General features: G+C 40.8%; 1 pseudogene; it reads left to right on the top strand.

The window, feature by feature from the left end:
• Window positions 1-20,549, top strand: part of LOC130708334 (serine palmitoyltransferase 1-like) — a 52,549-nt pseudogene that overhangs the window by 10,903 nt on the left and 21,097 nt on the right.

Here is a 20,549-nt window from a genome sequence, read left to right as displayed (position 1 = left end):
CCTATTGGGGATACAGGAAATATAGTAAGTTGAGCAAAAGTCTTTGAGAATTATGGAAACTGGTGTCCAAATAATTCTCAATTTATCCATGGTATGTGGGGGTTGTAGAAGGCTTGTGAAGCTGTGAAATGATTGTTACAGTCATTTCCCACCAGTAAAAATATAAATTACCTGAAGGATCTGATAGTTGATATTGTTTGACTATTGGAATTCTGTGTCAGATTTAATTTTAAAACTTAATTTTATTCCTAAAGATGTTTTTATTCCTAACGCTGCAGTTTTAGAGATTTTTCATGTAGGAGAGATTGCCTTCTGTTAGAAATGGGAAAAGGAATGAGTAGAAATGAAGTGCGCTTTGAAAGTAAATTTTAAGAAGTAATAAATAGGTTAAAGGTCATGGGAGCAGTATGTGCAAGTGAATTAAATTTTATGTGCAGGTTTTGGAAATGTTTATTTCACTTCTTGTTTTGCTTCTGTTTTTGACTGACTCCTAGGCTCCTGCTTATCATCTTATTTTGGAAGGAATTTTAATACTCTGGATAATCAGACTTCTTTTCTCTAAAACTTACAAGTTACAAGAACGATCTGATTTTACAGTCAAGGTAAGAAGTTAAATCTCTATTTTATTATTTGGTGTATGATTATAGTTGCTACATCTTTCGAAAAAGGACTTGTGGTGGCTCAGCTATAAATGTTAAAAGATTTTCTGGAATGTAAGGAAATCAGGGTAAGCAAAATACGCGGAAGCCAGAGATAAAGTGAATACACAAAGGAGTACCATGTTACAGGCCTTTATACTTTGCTAGGAGTAAACAGCAGCCTGGGAACGTACTAGATGCTGGACGGGAAGCATGGATGCATGCTGCATTTCAAATGTCCGTATACAAGAAAGATTACATGAGTTGCTCGGGAAAAGCACCACTATTCCTGAAGCCTGAATGAAAGTTTTCCCTGTAGTCTTTATAAAGGAAATTCAGAGTTAGAAAGAATCCTCCCCATCCCACTGCTCTCCACCTTCCCACCCCAAATCAAATTTTGATGTGTTCTGTATGGTAAGGGACCCAGCTCCAGCCCAAGCTAGGCAAACCTTAGGAAGCAGAAGTGTCGAGAGGACTTGCAGTCCTGCCCACTTCGAGTCTGTTAGTATGAGGGACCAAGGGGTTTGTGGCATCCCCTACCTTCTCACGCAGGTAGGAACGCTTAGTAACTGTGCCCCAGGTGTGAGAGGAAGAGCAGTTTTGACTGCAGTGTGGTTTCTGTAGCTTGGATTGTTTCCTTATCCGGCCTCTGTAGCAGTGTGCCAGAATACTACTTAGGGATACAGAGACGGTGAGAGATGTTTTCCCACAAAAATGCCTGAAACTTTGGTTCACAAGGCAGCATTGAGTGCGGCACAATGATGGAGCACAGCTCTCTTCTGGAGCATTCACAGAAGGAAGTGCAAGTGGAATGGAATTACAGCAATGTGGCGATTGTTTCCCTGGTTTCACTGGCTGCCCCTGCTGTCCTGATCATTCATATTTGTCATGAGATGGTCAGGCAGTATCCCCCCTAGGGGACAAGGGATATGCAGCAGATGGTTCTTAGGGCAAATAAGTTTTGGAAACCTGGGTAAAGAAGACTAAAGAGGTGTCTCATTGCATGATTTCTTGTAACCTTTAATATGACAGTGGCTATCTGAACTGCTGTTTGGAGAACTGCCCTAAACTTGACCGTAGATCCGCAGCCCCGCCTGTGTTTTATGAATACCGTGTGAGGCGAGTGTGCCATAGGACCCACCTCTGATGGTGTCGCAGCAGGATCGGGCTCTCCGGGCCAGAAGCCCTGTCGCTGCTCTTTTCCCTTGGTATTCAGGAACTCCACGTGAATGACCGTGAGGCCATGGAATAGATTTCTAGCCCAGCTTTTTAAGGGGTTGATCATTGCTAATATTCTTAGTTTCAGTTTAAACAAGTCAGTCCACACAAATATGCATTTTAAAAGAAGGATACTGAAACATAATTTTAGGATAACCCTCTAAAAGCAGAACTTACCTAGAGCAAGATTCAGTAATCACTGACATCTTACCCTAAAAGCTGTGGAAGAAAAAAAAACGATATGAGTGTTTCTAAAGCTTAACTTATGGCAGCAAAGAAGAAATGCCCTTCTCAGTTTTATAGGTCTGCAGAGTCTCTTTTTTTATTATTAATTAATTTATTTATTTTATTTTTGGCTGCGTTGGGTCTTCGTTGCTGTGCGTGGGCTTGCTCTAGTTGCAGCGAGCGGGGGCTACTCTTCGTTGAGGTGCGCAGGCTTCTCATTATGGTGGCTTCCGTTGTTGCGGAGCACGGGCTCTAGGTGTGCGGGCTTCAGTAGTTGTGGCAGGCAGGCTCAGTAGCTGTGGCTCACGCGCTATAGGGTACAGCCTCAGTAGTTGTGGTGCACGGGCTTAGTTGCTCTGCAGCATGTGGAATCTTCCCGGACCAGGGCTTGAACCCATATCCCCTGCATTGGCAAGCAGATTCTTAACCACTGCACCACCAAGGAAGTCCCCTGCAGAGACTCTTGAATACCAGGCAATCTTGAGTTGATTCTCAAATCTGTCTCTGTGGTAGCAAGTGGACAGTATGCATGATACATACTTCAGGCTTGTTCAGGCTGCTGTTCTGTGCAGTCATTGGCAGAAATAGATGAGGAATTTATTGGCTGATTTATTCAGCCAGCATTTTTGAGTGCCTGAGCATCAGGTGAATATGCTCCTAGCCATGCCCTAGAATTGCCTATTAGGAGAAAAGTGCACAGAAGCATTTAACAGGAGTGTGAAAATAGAAGTATTGAGAGTGGGCCTATGTAAGGCAAGAATTACTGTGGCTGTCATGTTCATCAGGTGCCTCATCTCATCCTGTACATCCAGACTACATTTTCAAAATTACATTGTTCTCTAGTTCAAGAAAGGATAAGAAACTCAAAATAGTCAAAATACTTGGAATGCATGAAATAACAGGTAAAAGGAATAAAGTGGTTTTTTATGAGAAATTTCCAAACAACTAAATCCTATTACAATAATTATTATAAGAGAGTCTTTTGGTATATTTCAGTTACTTCTGAATCCTTGCCAATGGCTTGTAGAAACAGTGCTTTGTAGTCTAGTTGATCCCTTCCTGTGACAGTCATGCCTGTAAGAACTTAAGGCATGGCTGTCTGTCATATCTTGCAGTAGAGGCTGAGCTCCCTTACCTGCAGTCATGCCTCTCACCTTTGTGTTATAGACTTTTTGTTTTATCATCAGTAGCAGTTATACTTCCTACTTCCCACAGTGAAAAATCCTGAACATAGAAATACAGTTTTTAAGAAATTTCCAGTCAGCCACAAAGCTTCATGGAAAAAGAGCCTTTAGCCTGAGATAAGGAAAGAGGTGAGGGGTTAAGAGCACAAAACTCAATAGTGATTCTGTGTCATTTCCAGGCACAGCAGCTGGACGTGTGTGTCTAGCAGTGTGTTCATTATGATGGTTCCATTACAACAAACAGCTTAGATACCGCTAGAATTGCTGTCCAGTAATTAGCACTGCACTGTATTTTAACTGCTTTTCTCCTGTAGGAAAAGGAAGAATTGATTGAAGAGTGGCAACCAGAACCTCTTGTTCCTCCTGTCTGAAAAGACCATCCTGCTCTCAACTACAACATCGTTTCAGGGTAAATTGTTTTTGCTAGTCAAGGGCTTATATTTGGTTTCCTGTAGGAAACCAAAGTATACAGTGGTTTATATAGTATTCCTTTTTTAACTGAAATAAGATTTTTAGAAATTTCTGGAGATCAGAAACTGCTTTTTAATAGTCTCCAATTTGGGTTTCTGAGTTTGTCCCTTTTTAAAAAATATATATATATATTTTTTAAAGTAATACACACATGTAATATTTCAAATGGGAAGACAGTTAAAATGAAAAACAGCATTCCTACTTTTTCCCACCTGGATTGTTTCTGATTTTAGATCTGTTGAAGGTTACCTTCATAGCTAGATATTAACAGTATGCTTACACTACTGTTTCTTGATTGATTAATGATAGGCAGTGCCTGTTGACTTTCACAATATGAATTATGAAACTTCAGCTCACTTATGCTACCTACCTCCTGGCTTCCAATGTTTTATTTATTTTTATTTTTATTTCTTAAATTTAAGTATACAGAAAATATCAGGCACATATGTATCTACCACCCAGAAGTAATAGGTATTAACATTTTGCTCTCTTTACTTTAAATCTATTTTTTAAAAGAAATAAAACATTAGAAATGCAGTTGACCCTTGAACAGTATGGGGGTTAGGGGCCCTGACCCTCTGGGCAGTCAAAAACCTGCATATAAATTAGAGTCAGCCCTCCAGATACCCAGTTCCTCCAGATATGTGGTTCTACATCCATGGATTCAAGCAACTGTGGATCATGTAGTACAGTAGTATCTACTGTTGAAAAAATCTGTGTATAAGTGGACCTGCACAGTTCAAACCCATGTTGTTCAGGGGTCAAGTGTATCACTAAAGAAATCCCTTCCCATCTATCACTTACTCTTGCCTCCCAGGCAAGATAACCACCATCTTGAAGTTGGTAGATGTTTTTCCTTTGCTTATATTTATACTTTTGCCACAGCATGCCTGTTGCCATGAAAGTGTTTAGTATTCTATTTAAAAATATGATGTAGGATAGTCTCCTGAGTATGTCCTTCTACTTCTGGTCTGATGTGAGAGAGGCTTGTATTCTTCACTTTCGCGAATTTCTTTGGTCTCATGAAAGTTTTACTTGTCCTGAAATCAGACTTAACCAATCATTAATGTTATGGTTATAAAATCCTTCCTACCACAAAGGTCTAATTTGCCTGTTTTCCATATGACAGGTAGTTGTCCCAACATTATTAGTTGAATAGTCCATTTTTTACCTACTGATTGGAAATTTCCCTTCTTTCATATGTCAAGTTCCCTTATAAAGGATCTGTTTCTGGCTTTATTTCTATTCTTTTGGTATATTTATCTCTCCCTGTGCCAGAACCTCGCTTATACCACAGCTTAATAATAGGCCTTGACTAGAGTGAGTCCTTCACCTCCTTGTTCTTCACAATTGTCTAGGCTATCCTTGACTCTTCACTATGAGTTTAGGTTTAGCTGCTCAGATTTGACCAGAAAATGGGTTTGGGTTTGTGACTAGTAATGCATTGAATTTATGGATTAATTTGGAGAGAATTGGTATATTGCTAATACTGAATCTCTTCACCACGTACCTTGTGTGTCACTTGTATACTTAGGTCTTTTATGTCTCTGAGAGAAGTTACATAACGTTCTTCATAAAGATTTTGCTTACCTTTTTTTTTCCTACTTTTTATTTGGAAATAATAGTAGATTCACATGCAGTTGTAAGAAATAATACAGAGAGATTTCATATACCCTTCATCAGTTTCCCCCAATGGTAACATCTTGCTTAACTATAGTACAGTATCACAACCAGGAAATTAACATTGCATATCTTTTAATAGCTTCGTCTCTGGGTTCCAAAGAGTTTTCACTTCTGTCATGAGGCATCATTTTCTTCTTGTTTCTGTGTTATTGCATTGGCTAGGATACCTACCATGCAGTGTTGAATAGGAGTGGTAACAAGGGCCTCTGTATCTTGTTCCGGATGGCTTTTAAGGGATAACCTGTATGGTGTTATAGGCCTTCCTTTCTCTTCCTAGTTTGCTAAGGGAACTTTTTGTTAGTTTTAAAGTCAGTGTTAAATTTTATTAATTTTTTTTTTTTATTTATTGAGATGGTTGTGACTTTTCTCCTCTAATCCATTGCTATATTAAATTGTACTGATCGATGTTTTTTACATTAATTAAGCATATACATAAATTTTTATGAGAAAAATTGCAAGCAACCATGCCACTCATCCTCACCCCAGATCTCAGCTCTGTAGACTTGCAGAAAGATGGGAGATTTACTCTCCGGAAAGGCTAAATATCAATTGAAAGTCCTAAGAATGTGTGAGGAGGCGGGTGCCATTCTCGAACAGAAAGCAAGTATATAGTGAATAATGGGATGCTAATCCCGTTTCCTCCAACTCAGCTTTCAGAACGTTGGCAACCAGATTTATATCCTCATATACACCTCACTGGAGGATTCCTCTCTGGTGAAACTCAAAGTCAAGAGAATAAAAACAGAAAAGTTTGAGTTTGGGGTCTCCACAGATGAATAAACAAGTCTGTGTCTCATTATCATAGAGTAAAGCCCACCATTTACAAAGAAGCCAAGCCCATTTACACAGTGCTTGCAATTAGCATTTCAGTGTCTTACTCTTAAAAATGTGTGGACAACCTTAAATTATGGTCCATTGATTTTCAACAGAATGCTGAGACAATTCAGTAGGGAAAGAATACTCTTTTTAACAGATTGTGATGGGACAACGGGATATACACATGTAAAAGAATGATGATGGACCCTGACCTCACACCATGTGTAAAAATTAGCTCAAAATTAATCATGGGTTTAAATTTAAGAGCAAAAACTATAAGTTCTTAGTTTAGAAGAAAGAAAACAAAAGAGTAAATCTTCATAATCTTGGATTGGCCAGAGATTTTTAGATACCACACAGAAGCACAAGCAGCAAAAGAAAAAATAGACAAACTGGACTTCATTAAAATTAAAAACATTTGTGCTTCAAAGTCCACTACTAGAGAAATGATACAAAACCCCACAAAATGGAAGAAAATATTTTCAAGTCATATATTTGTTAAGGGGCTAGTATTCAAAATATTAAATATATATAAAGAACTCTTACAACTCAGTGATAAACCCTATTTAAGCGTGACTATTTGGTTAATTTTTATTAATTGTTGGATTTTTTTTTTTTTTTTTTGGCTAATATTTGGTATTTTTAGCATCAGTATTGAAAAATGAGTTTAGTCTTTTTCTTTTCCCTTACTGTGCTGGCCCAGCTTTGGTATCAGACGTATATTAGTCTTATAGTTTTCCGGGCAACATTATTTGTGTTTGTTCTGTTGAGCATAGATTTTTAATCATGAATTTAATGTCTTCAGTGAGTTTTTTTTTTTTTTTTTTTTTTAATTTATTTATTTATTTATTTATTTATTTATTTATTTATTTTTGGCTGTGCTGGGTCTTCGGTTCGTGCGAGGGCTTTCTCTAGTTGCGGCAAGTGGGGGCCACTCTTCATCGCGGTGCGGGGACCGCTCTTCATCGCTCTTCATCGCGGTGCGCGGGCCTTTCACTATCGCGGCCCCTCCCGTTGCGGGGCACAGGCTCCAGACGCGCAGGCTCAGCAGCTGTGGCTCACGGGCCCAGCTGCTCCGTGGCATGTGGGATCTTCCCAGACCAGGGCTCGAACCCGTGTCTCCTGCATTAGCAGGCAGATTCTCAACCACTGCGCCACCAGGGAAGCCCCTTCAGTGAGTTTTTAAAGCTGTTCATATTTCCTTTTTGAGTAAGTTTTTGTTACTGCCATTTAGTAATTGTTCATTTCTTCTTTTGTTTTCAAATGCATTGGCATGAAGTAGTTCATAGAAGTAGTGCATGAAGTAGTTCATAGAAGTAGTTCATAGTAGCTCCTTTCATATTACTTCTTCTGCCCTGGGTCCTGGAGTGTTTGAGATTTTGTGTGCAGTCTCTGTTTCCCACAGCACTCTGGCTCTCCCTAGAGGAAGCTCCACTGACCTTCAAAACCAAATGTTTGGGACTTCCCTGGTGGTCCAGTACGAATCCACCTTACAGTGCAGGGGACCCGGGTTCAATCTCTGGTCAGGGAACTAAGATCCCACATGCAGTGTTGCAACTAAGCCCACGCACCACAACTACACCGAGCCCACGTGCCTCAACCAGAGAGCCCACGTGCTGCCAACTACAGAGCCCACGCGCTCTGGAACCCCTGCGCCACAACTACAGAGCCCACACACCCCAGAGCCTGCACGCCACAACTAGAGAAGAGAAAACCTGCACACCACAACTAGAGAGAAGCCCACGTGCCACAACGAAAAATCCCGCATGCCTCAATGAAGATCCTGCATGCCTCAACTAAGACCCGGTGCAGCCAAAAAATAAATAAAATAAGTAAATAAATAATAAATTTTTTAAAAAAACGCAAATGTTCTGGGGGTTCATCTTCCTGGTGCAGGACATCCAGGCTGGGGAAGCTCTTGTCGGGCTCAGACCCCTCACTCCTTGGGAAGGGCTTCTGCAAGTGTAATTATTCTCCCGTTTGTGGATCACCTACCTGCGGGTATCGGTCTTGACTATACCATGTCTGCACCTCGCCTACCCATCTCATTGTGATTCCTTCTTTATATCTTTAGTTGTGGAAGATCTTGTCTGCTAGTCTTCAGGTCATTCTCATTGATAGCTGCTCTGTAAATAATTGTAATTTTGGTGTGCCCATGGGAGGAGGTGAGCTCAGGGTCTTCCTAGTCTGCCATCTTGGCCACTCCCAATGCAATAAATTATTATTTATTTATTTATTTTTGGCTGCGTTGGGCCTTCGATGGTGCACGCGGGCTTTCTCTAGTTGTGGCAAGCAGGGACTACTCTTCGTTGTGGTGCACAAGCTTCTTGCTGTGGTGGCTGCTCTTGTTGAGGGCTCTAGGCGCACAGGCTTCAGTAGTTGCAGCATGTGGGCTCAGTAGTTGCAGCACACGGGCCCTAGAGCGTGCAGCTTCAGTAGTTGCGGTGCGTGGGCTCAGTAGTTGTGGCTCGAAGCCTCTAGAGCGCAGGCTCAGTAATTGTGGAGCACGGGCTTAGTTGTTCTGTGGCATGTGGGATCTTCCCCGACCAGGGATCAAACCTGTGTCCTCTTCATTGGCAGGTGCATTCTTAACCACTACACCACCAGGGAAGTCCCAATACATTATTTTTTAATTAAGGTGTGTACATTGTTTTTTAGACATAATGCTGCTGTACACTTAATAGACTACAGTATGGAGTAAACATAACTTTTACATGCACTGGGAAACCAAAAAATTCATGTGGTTCTCTTGATTGCTATACTTGCTTCATTGCGGTGGTCTGGAACTGACCCCGCAGTATCTCTGAGGTGTTCCTGTATACACAGTTTTCTTGAGTTCTGGATTCTTTCATTCGTCCGGTTGTCTGTTCTCCCTCAAGTGCCAAACCTGTTGTTAATGGGGGTCTGTAGTATTTGTTTCTTTCTGGTAAAGCACCATTGTCCTATTTCTAAGTTCACTTATGTAATTACTGACTCTCACTAATAGTGTGGTTGTGGGTTTTGGCTGGGAAGGGTTTTATTTTCCCTCCTTTGACTCTTCTGAAGCCTTGCTGTGGAGACGTCTTTCTGTATCGGTTTTATTTGCCTCTGTGAGCAACTTTGAAGTGTCTTCAGCTCCAGTATTCCTGTGTTAAGTGCCCTGTCTGGCTTGCTGCTGCAAGCCTGCATGGGGCACAGGTGTTAGCCTTCCACTTCTCATGGAAACTGTTCTCCTTTCCTGCCCCATGTGCTAGGCAGAAACAAGGTGTCTGCATCCCTACGTCATGCTGGCAGCTTATCGACTCTGGTCAGGGGCTTTGGGTGTACTTATTCCTGATAGTTTGATTTCTCTGTGTGTCACAGTTTTTGTAGAATGGCTTCAACTTTCACAGCAGCAACTGTTAGTACAGACTTGTCTATGTGGATATTTTGTTTTTTCATCTTTTTGTGGGTGCCAACACCTCCACATCAGGGAGGACTTACAAAACTGAAGAAGTCCTGGGAAGTGGGAAACTAAATAACAGTGGATTATTTGAAAGAGAAGAAGCTCTTGAAGCAATAGGAAAAAGGAAGAAAATATGTAATGAACACCTCTTATAATGACAAGTTGAGAGATGAAGTAATTGAGGCTTATGCAGGCCAGGTAACATCCCTGAGTTTCTGAAGTGGTCAGTAGCCATAATACTGATGGGATCTGCCTGACTCCACAACCATGTTCTTTTCACCGAGTCTTGTGTGAGTTCATCTGCTTTTGTGAATTTACTTCAAGTAGTCATTCTTTTCCTTCCCTGGTTTCCCAGCATCTTTCGTTGTTTTTCTCATAGAAAACCAGTTCTGTTAAAACATACCAGTGAGAGTGGTGTTCCCCCGTCTTTTCTGACCACAGTGCATTTTACAGAGCAGCCCAGTGCACAGAGCAATGCGTGTGTAGAACAGTTCCGTGCCACCGTCCTTTCCCTGGCCCTGTTGGTGCATTTCCATTCCGTCCTATTCTTATGGTTTACTTTAGGTGAAATGGGCTGGCTGTGACTAAGTGAATTGATCTCACAACCCTTTAAGAGCTCATGTCCCATAGTTTGGCCAGTGTTTTTGAAGCATGACTTAAAGCTAGAGTATTTGTCAGCAGAGGACATAATAGGTTGTCTCCTCAAGAGCCCATCTCTTGTCTCAGCTGAACTCAATCCATGCTTCTCCTATGCAACTGGCCACTCTGTTTTCCCCCCTTTTTGGATGAGGGGGATTCCTTTTAAATGGTATTCCAGCATTAACTTTAGAAATTGGGAACAGCGCTTACTTATTTTGGTGGCTTCCTGTAGGTAACATGTAATTTTTTTTTTAATATTTATTTATTTTTATTTATTTATTTATTTTGGCTACGCCGGGTCTTAGTTGCTGCATGCGGACTTCTTAGTTGCTGCATGCAGACTTCTTAGTTGCAGCGTGCATGCGTGATCTAGTTCCCCACCAGGGATCAAACCCAGGCCCCCTGCATCGCGAACGCAGTCTTACCCACTGGACCACCGGGGACGTCCTAGTAACATGTATTTTTAAACCACTTAACTGTAAGATTGTTGCTTGCTCTGCCTCTTCATACCTTTGATCTTGATCTTTTTATGTTTCCTCCCTGTGTGTCTCATTCCAGGTACTTTATTTAGCAGCTTCTTTCTTAAGTGAGTTTTAGAGCTAAAGCAGCGGTGTGCCAGTAATCTAGTCGCCGTGGACTTCTAGCTCACTTCTTTATCTGAGTAGTGCGGGGCGACCTATTAAGAGTAGAGCTGATGACCGAGTGTCTGACTTTTAATATGCTACTGTCTAATTCTACTTCTTAAGAATAAAAAGAGAGAGAGGAGGCTAGAGTGCAAACAGAGTAGAATGGCAACACTTGGGTGTCCTGTCGCCTTCCCTCTTCTGGACAGCTGATAATGTGTGTCCTGTAACAAGAATGACTGCTGAAGTATACCACTCTTGTCTCTTTCCCCAGCCCTCCAAGCCATAACATTGTGGTGAATGGAAAAGAATGTATAAACTTTGCCTCATTCAATTTTCTTGGACTGTTGGATAACCCTAGGCTCAAGGTAAGTAGCACATATGCTGAAGTGGACAGATAACATGACTGACATAAGCATCTGGACATAAAATAAGAGACAAATGCAGAATATCAGAAAGGGCTGTGTAAGTACTTACTCTTGACTCTTTAGTGACAGAGCTGTAACCTAGTTTTCAACAAAGGGAGGCAAGGGTGTCCTAATGTGGCTTAGTGTTGGGTGACAACCAGAGAACTATATGAACCAGACCCAGGTAATAGTTGGAGACGTATCTAGGAAATTGCTTCATCTCCTGTTGGGATTGTGGGCCAGTAAACATTTTTTGAGGAAAGACCTATGCCCACAAATGCCAGAAAGTGCGAATGCATTGAGTTAACCAGGTTTTAATGATCAAGCTAATATAACTTTTCCATGTTTTAAGTCGTATACCTAAGTCTTCCCATCCCTCTTTTCTTTATATCCTGTTAGAATGGTCTTAGTACTAAGAAAGGGAAAGCCAGGGTACTGGGGAGCTATGTGGGTTAAAGAATAGGAAATGTCATTTTTAAACTGTCGAAGATATATTATTACAGTCTAATTTTTTTTTTTTACTTTCACGAAGGCAGCAGCTTTGGCATCTCTAAAGAAGTGTGGTGTGGGAACTTGTGGACCTAGAGGATTTTAGGGCACATTTGGTATGTTTTCTGTCATATTTTTCAGACTCCTGCTTTCAAGAATTAAGATTCAGTTTGATTTCAGAACTCCTTGGAAAAGGTACCCTTAATGAGTTGTGGTAATAAGCTGGCGAACTTTCTAGATTTTGTGTTTGAGATCATTGGTAGGAGCTGCACTGGTCTGGGGCTGACTGTCCCTGTGGAGAAGAGCCATAGGTACCTAAGGCACACTGTCTCAGTAGGGCGAAGCCCGAGCTCTTGCTGCATTTGCCCCAGGAGACAGTGGTGTGAGGAAACTGTTTCTGCCGGGCATGACAGTTGTAAGGGGAGGCGTCCGGCTGTGAGTGGCTCTGCTCTTGGTAGTCGTGCAGGAGCCCAGATTCTCCCTGTCTCGTTGCTCTAGGCCTGAGGGCACCATCTTTGTCTGTGTGGCCGAAGCCAGGTGATGAGTATGGGGGAGCAGGCGTGCAGGGCATGGGTACCTGTTCAGGTGGGCGGGTGGGGTTGCTCATCATTCTGCCCACATTCTGTTGGTGAGAACATAACCCAGGTCACGTCTCCCAGCAGAGGGGCTGGAAAGTTGCTCTAGCTGGGCGGCCACCACGTGCCGGGAGGAAAGTGAGAACGGATTTGGGGGATGGGGCAGGTCATACACTGTGTAGCCCTTTTCTTTCTGGAATGAAGACAAAGGATCATTGATTTCCTTGTGTGTGAATGACCTGGAGATGGGCTAACTACATATTAGGATGAGAGTGTGATTTCAAACACTATGAACTCCCTAAATCAGAGTCATCAAAGAAGACCCTGGAATTTTTATGGTGGTTTTTTATTAAACGTATATTGTTCTTTGCTTCTGAAAATTTCAAAAATGTTGTTAAATAATTTTCCAAATGAGTGTATTACTGGAAATAACATTCTGGTTTACAAAATGTCAGAGGGTAGGGACAATGGGGCCAGGGAAGTCTCTTTTGTCTTCTCTACTTATTTTCATTTCTGGGTCTTTGTTGTTTTCACTTTAACAGTTAAGATGTTTTTATTTAAGGGAGCACCTTTCTTTATCCCTTAGCTAATTTAGTGGTTAAATTATTTTTATTGGAAACAGATGATGGGAGTTGGTGTCCAAGAATCCTACAGCTGGAAAGGATCTTTAAAATCTTGTATTCCAGCATCCCAGCTAGTCAGAAGAATAGAAAGCTCAGAGAGGTTAAGTGACTTCCTCATGGTCACATAGCTAATTAATTTCAGCCCTAAAACTAGAAAATAAGTATTCTGATTTGCAATATTAATGGCAAGCTCAAAGACTTAAAAGAGCTCAGATCAGAGGCTCCCTCTTTCCTCTAGCCTAGTGCAAACATGATTTGTTTGCCTGCTTTTTATTGGTAGGGTATTATTTCCTTCATAAGAATTAGAAAACCAGAAAAGGCATTTTTTTTACAGGGTTGTTTGTTGTAATCTGATCGACAAGGCTTTCTTTCCATGATCTGCTTGCGGGGTAAAGAAATTTTTTCTTGAAAGCCTCTCTTTCTAGTAGATTTTATTTGCATGTGTGGCCTTGGCTCTTGCTCGGGAGTTAAATCTGAGAAGACCGATAAGAGATTTATTGCTAAATTTAGTGGAAAAAAAGTTTCAAATCTTCAAGACCAGTTTTCCCAGAGCTATGGAAATATGTTGTTTTAATTGCCCAGTCAATTTTTCATTTGGGTCACCTGAAATACGTGTAATAGGATGCTGTGTGCCTCTAAACTTGGGGAGGGGGGTCGTTAAATTAATGATTTAAAAATTTTTTAAGTTAAATATAGTTGACATACAATATTATGTTAGTTTCAGGTATACTATATAGTGATTTGACATGCATGCATTATGAAATGATCACCATGGTAAGTCTAGTAACTGTCTGTCCCCAAAGTTATTACAATATTTTTGGCCATATTCCTTATGCTGTATGTTACATCACCATTGCTTATTTATTTTATAACTGGAGCTTTGTACCTCTTAATCCCCTACACCTAATTTTCCCCACCCCTGATCCCCTTTCCCTCTGGCAACCACCCCTTTGTTCTGTGTTTCTATGAGTCTGTTTTCATTTTGTTTTATTTTGTTTGTTTTGTTTTTTAGATTCCACATATTAGTGAGATCATATGCTATTTGTCTTTCTCTGTCCAACTTATTTCACTTTTCATAAAACCCTCTTGATCCATCCTAAATTAATTTTCTTGATTGAATAATTCAATCCATGATATAAACCTCAAAGATTTAAAGAGATAGTGAAGTCTTCTCCCCACTGCCATTCCACCCCCAAAAAAGCCAGCTGCTATCAGTAGTTTCTTGTTCATTCTTCCAGGCTTTTTTCAGTGTGTGCAAACCACTTCCATACATTTTCCCCCCCGTTTTACAAAAATGGTAGCATACCACATACGTGTGGTGTGCTGTTCAAGTGCGTTTTAAATTTAAATTGGATTTCATCTTTCAAGTGTCTGAATAGGCCACCAGAGTCAATATAATGAACACATAATTGTGTATTAGCTACTCTGAACTACTTATTGGTCACTGTGTCATCCTTATCCTAATGTAGTAGAAGGTTCAAACAGACTGTGGTATCTGGACAAAGGTTGAAGGTTAATTGGCAGTGTGATGGTTTTGTAATAAGACACCAAACCTACAGCTTGGAGTAATGTGTATTGTTTTTTGAGTACATTGTCCTTCCTGTAAACTTGTTTTGTTCCTTTTCAGCAGTTGCCCATGCTTGCTTATCATCTTTTTTCCTTTCTTTATGTGTATATTGTATGTATTTTTACTTGGTTTTCCAACAGGGTATTTTCTGTGTTTTTCCTTATTCTGGAACTAATCACTTAAATTACTGTAGTTGTGTTAAATTACCTTGAAATTTCAGTGTTAGATAAGTTCAAGAAGCTACTTGAGGTCAGCTAAGGCTATATTTTAAATCTCTAAAATACCCTTGGGACTTCCCTGGTGGCACAGTGGTTAAGAATCCGCCTGCCAATGCAGGGGACACAGGTTCGAGCCCTGGTCCAGGAAGATCCCACATGCCACGGAGCAACTAAGCCTGTGTGCCATGACTACTGAAGCCCGTGCACCACAACTACTGAAGCCCGCGTGCCTAGAGCCTGTGCTCTGCAACAAAGAGTAGCCCCCACTCGCCACAACTAGAGAAAGCCTGCGCACAGCAACGAAGACCCAACACAGCCAAAAATAAATAAATAAATTTATTTTAAAAATAAAAAAATAAAATACCCTCTATAATTCAATTATTCTGAATATTTAGGGTACGTTTGCCCTTTGTACTGAGCATTAAAGCAGAAGTGAACTTCCCTTTCCTCTCATTTTAGTAGCTTACATGTGAGGCTAGGGTCTCTTTCCCAGGCCCAACCAAAAGGTTGCTTTTGATTTTGGCTTTTTCTTTTCCTGGAAGTACTAATATCACTCAGGCATCTGTTTTCAGTGATGAAAATGCTCCCTCTTTTAGCTCTTTTCTCAACTTTTCAGATAGTGAATGAAAATCACTTATTGGAAAAGTAAATTTCCTTATTAAAACATTTTCTGTTTATTATTTCATAGTAACATAATAGATGATACTAGATGATTAACACAGAAAAAGAAAATTGACAGTTGAATTAAAATTCTTCTAGTTTCTTAGGCTAAATGTTCTCCTGCCTCCTGAAGGCCCAGCAGGTTCTTAAAATAGTCTTGTGAGGACCGTGTGGATCCGAAGTTTTCCACCTTCTCATCTTATTGTTTTAATGTGTAGTTTAGAATCAGTCAAGTGATTTTATCAGGTTGTGGAGCCTTCCTTTCCTCTAAGGCTAATGGGGCCCCTATGCACTTTGATAGTTTCTCTTGTTGAACCTCTCTGATTGTTTTGTTTGTAATGCATTCAGATCTCATTTACATGTGGTTTATCCCTGTGCCTGGGATCTGCTTTGCATACATGATGCCTACTTGACTCTTTGGTCTTAAACTAAATCAAAAGACAATTAGTGGCAGAGTTTCATGGTGAGAGATAGTGGCATGTAATTGTGTTCTAGAGCCAATAGTAAACAATTGTTCATTTGTTTATTTTAAAAAATATTTTCTCTCTGTTGTAGGACCATGACTACATGTTTTAGTAGGAAGGGCATTTGGTCATAAAATTCCTAGATCTGCCACTTCTTCCTACCAGTCATGGAATTGTAGTTTTCGCAGTGTAGGCAGGGAATGATCTTAGTTGCACAACTTAGAACATTTTGGTAAGAATCACATAAGATACCGTATGTGAAAACATTCTGGAAAACATTCAGCACTGTTTTTAATGTTCTAATGAGTACATAGGTGATATTTGTACTTTTAAGAAAATTGTCCAAGTCTCAAAGGATTTAAAAAAAGTATGTAACACAAAAATATGGAGATTTTAAGAGAAAATATAGTTGGTTGTTTTTAAACTGTTCTAAAGTTGGGTATTTCATAGTCTTTCCTCTGAAAAACAATCAAGAAGGCCATAACACCTCCTTTTATTCTGATAAATAGGAACTTGAACAAGTGGCTTTAATATAAGATCGTCCTTAAATATCCAGGATTTGGATAACTTAATTAGCAGATAGCGTACCTTTTTTCCTTCTAAAAGATTACTTTTTTTTATTCTACAAATATTGAGTTAATTGAACAAACACCAGCATGTTGCTTTTTCGATGCCAGACATCGTTCTGAGTGTTTTATAAGCATTCTCTTGCGGTTCTCCTAACAATCCTTTGAGGCAGGTAGAACTGTTAACCATTTGACAGGGGAAGGACCTGAGAGGCACAGAGCAGTTTTGGGCCTGTCCATGGTTCACACCTGGCAATGAGGGAGCCCAGATCTGAACCCCCTGTGATGACTGCCATGGCCAGGCCTTGTGTTTGGTGTGGGGCATCCTGCCCTGGCCTTGCCTCCCATCTGTTACGTTCTGGTGAGGGAGCAGGTGCCAGAAAGGGCAGCAAGTGCTGAGAAGACACAGAGGCTTTCTGGTCACCTTCCTCCGTGGCCTCTTGCCTACCATATTGGTTCCTAACAGTGAATGAGAGAATGACGCATGCAAATCTGTGGCACTAATTGTTGAAATGGATCATACACACAGAAGATAGGCATCCAAAGTTAAAGAACATGCCCTGGTAGTTTTTCTGTTTGCTGCCTCCCCCGCCCTTGGGTTAAGAGTTTCTTCCTTGCAGAGTAGCTATCAGACATCAAAAGAAGTTATGCAACTGTCCGTGTTTACCTGTCACAAAACCTGCTTTGCAAGGCTGACATCAGCTAAAACCCAGTGTCTTTAGATAGGAGGAGGAAAGGCCCATCTTTTTTAAACTTTTGGGACTAGGCAAGAACCAGTAAGTCATTGATTTATTGTAGAGGGATTCTTCTTACCACTTTATGGCAATGACATAAAAATGGCTATGAGTATGTATAATGAGAATACTAACATAATTTTTATCAACTGGGTAGCTAACTCTAAAGCCCTAAAACAAAGCCAAGATTGTTTTACTGTTTTATTGCTAATCAATGAGGAGAGTCATTTAGAGCTACAGAATGATTTAAAATCCTTTTTTGTAGTTGGCAAAAACAGTTTGTCTGTATCCATAGCATGTTTTTTTTCTTTTTAAAATGGAGATACTGAATGAGAGCAATTCACTGTGGCTTGGGTTGTCCATCTGCTAGCTAAATTGTTGAGATTTGGGATAGATAATTCCCAGTTCAGAGGCAGCATTGTAATTTGAAGGAGGCCTCCTATGGGGGACCTGGCCTCCTGTCTCATCAGAAGTGAGAGGCAGCAGAGTGGTGGGGACCTATCTGTGGGCAGGGTGCTCAGAGAGCACTAACAAAGAGGAAAGGAAGACATGCCTGAGACACGCCCGTGCTCAGCTGCATGGACGTAGCTGGTTCTCTGGTGCTTTGCTGCTTTCCTCGTTCTTGCCAGACTTTGCCTGCAACACTTCCCTGGCAGCATATCTCGTGGAAGGGCGGGCAGTCAGGAGCAGGATCAAGTCTTCAGACTTGGTGGTGTTGATGTCACAGATTTGATGCTTGAAGAGCTAAGCACTCTTTTGGTGCCATTTTGATCAACCGGGATGCATTCTTCTACACGTTACTGTGAAATCTCATATTTATTTAGTGTTGCTCTAATGAAAGTGTCACTTCTATAAAAACGACTACCTGATTGGTAATGGAAATCAAATGGTATTTCATGTGTTTTTTATGCAATAAGCTATGTTGGTATACATTTTAACTTATAAATGGGAAGAAGCATGCCTAGTTGTTTATCATTACTTGATGGGATAAATTGGAATGGGATAAATAGTTCATTTTCACAATTCTATATCATCCTTTAAGAAGTCTACAAGTGAAGTGGTCTTCAGTTTATTTTATTATTTGGATATTGCTGCTAAATTTTCTAATTCCTCACTATACCTCTCTTGCCATCAAACTGAGGTGTCGTTCGGACCCTCTGTGTCGTCTCATCTCTCACTCAGTAGCTGGCGCCCACCCCAGCAGCCTTTGGTTCACAATCGAGGGACCTCTGCGCCTTTAGTCGGAAGCCACTGTGAATGTGTTGTAGTTCTGAGTGTAGAAGGGACCCAAGTGCTTCAGACCAGGGGAGAGAAGGCACAGCTTAGCCTTGTATCTGCCCTCTGGGCTCCGAGTTCTCCATTGACAGCTGCCAGATGCTTCTCTTAGCTGTCTCACTTTGTCAAGTGGCAGAAACCCTATATTTCTCTTTGATCCAGTGCTTATCAGAGTATTTTTATGTGATACTTACTAAATGTTTGATTAACAATTGAATGAGATTGTTGGACAGCCCTCATTTAACTACTTATTAAAATTTAGTCCTTTGTGAAGTTGTATCTTTTATAATTCTTAATTTTGTCTTTTACTAGTTAAAAAGCATCACAGTAAGATTAACTTGCCTCTGATAAATCAGTGAGTGGGTTTACAGATTTTAGACACTTTATTCAAATGTTCTAAAAAGTTGTTTATTCCTGTTGCTGAGCTGACCTTACTCACTTGTTCCTCCCTGGAAGTTGGTGGAAATCTCACACTTAACAGCTAACCAGGTCTCTGTTGGAAATATTTAGTCCACTCAGTGTCCAGCCTTGTATCCAGCTGGGTGAAGTTGTTTCTTTTGTATATCTCAGTCCTGCAGGTCTTTTCCCTCTCCCCCTTCTCACCAGGAATGTCTCTGGTAGGGAGGGGCATACTTGGAGGGAAGGCTGATGCTGAAGGGGTCTCCTGGAGCGAGGCTCCCAGCCACAGGTCCTCGACATCTGAGCCGGAGGGCTCTGCCGGGCCATCAGCCCTCTCCACCGCCCCTCACTGGGGAACGTCTGGGTCCCCCTGCCACTGCCTACACTTCTGAGTTCCCCTCAGTGGACATGCCGTGGCTCTGAAAGTCTGCCTTTACTCCTCAGAGTTCCTCGTTTCTCCCATGAAGCTCCAAGGCTGGAGGGGCTTGGCTGCATCCTTCCTGTATCAACTTCTGAGTTCTCTTTGCGCAGAGCATGTGGTAAAACTCTGATCTCGTTCTCCAGACTTGGGTCCTGCTGTAGTTAAAAGAGCTAAAGAAAGTTTAAAAAAATTTTCTCTGCCTCATTTTAAGACACTTGGAAGTTTTCTAGTTCACAGCCAGCTGGTACACTATTTATTTTAGACATCGCTGGTCCCTCCATCCCAGGGTGTGAAGCCTCATGGCTTAGCCTGGGAAGGTGAAAGGCTATATGGAACGATGATGTAAGAGAGAAAAAAAAATACCAGTTTAATAATTACAGTTTATCCCTATAATTACATCAACATTCTTCTTAAGCTGCTTCCATAAAAGGACCATATTTCTCTTTGTACTATACGTTTGAATTCACCAGTACACTTCAAAAGAAATTTAGACAGAAACTCAGTACTGCAGAGTGATGGCAGGTGCCACAACTAAGTGCTGACACAAACTGTTAGAGGAGTGACCACCACAACTGAAAAAGTTCCTGTCTCTTGATGCAGAGTATGTGGGGTTCTTTTTAACTTAACTACTTTTCTTTTTTCTTTCTTTTCCTTTTAAAAGCTGGTTGACAGTTGTCTTCATGCCTGGTTTGGTCACTTCTCCTAAAATGCAAAACGGCGTTAATAAGTTAATGTCGTACATTGGTAAAGTCTTGGCATTGTTGGTTGAGGGAAGTTAAAGCAGGCAAGGTCACTGGACCTTGAATTCTTATTGCTAGAGTGATATAAAAGCAAAACCTAGAGTCAGAGCTGTCCCAGTCACATATTTATAGACAAATGAGTAGCTGATTCAGCTCACAGAGTATAGAAACAGTTTTGGCCCAGAATTATCTTAGTAGATATTGTATGACTTGTAACTTCAGAACAATTACATTTTGACCACAAGGTGACAGTATTAATAGCTAAACTGCTTATGTTATTTTATTTATTCTTTAGTCAAAGAAAAAGAATTATGAGACAGTTTAACCATTTAACTTTGTACTCTTGAACTAGATGTGCACTTGGATTTGGAAGACCGCCTGGCAAAATTTATGAAGACAGAAGAAGCCATTATATACTCATATGGATTTGCCACCATAGCCAGTGCTATTCCTGCTTACTCTAAGAGAGGGGACATTGTGTTTGTGTAAG

Source organism: Balaenoptera acutorostrata, chromosome 6 (genome assembly GCF_949987535.1).
Source record: "Balaenoptera acutorostrata chromosome 6, mBalAcu1.1, whole genome shotgun sequence".
NCBI lineage: Eukaryota > Metazoa > Chordata > Mammalia > Artiodactyla > Balaenopteridae > Balaenoptera > Balaenoptera acutorostrata.
The sequence above is the reverse complement of the archived record's forward strand: the minus strand, read 5'-3'. Positions and strand labels throughout refer to the sequence as shown.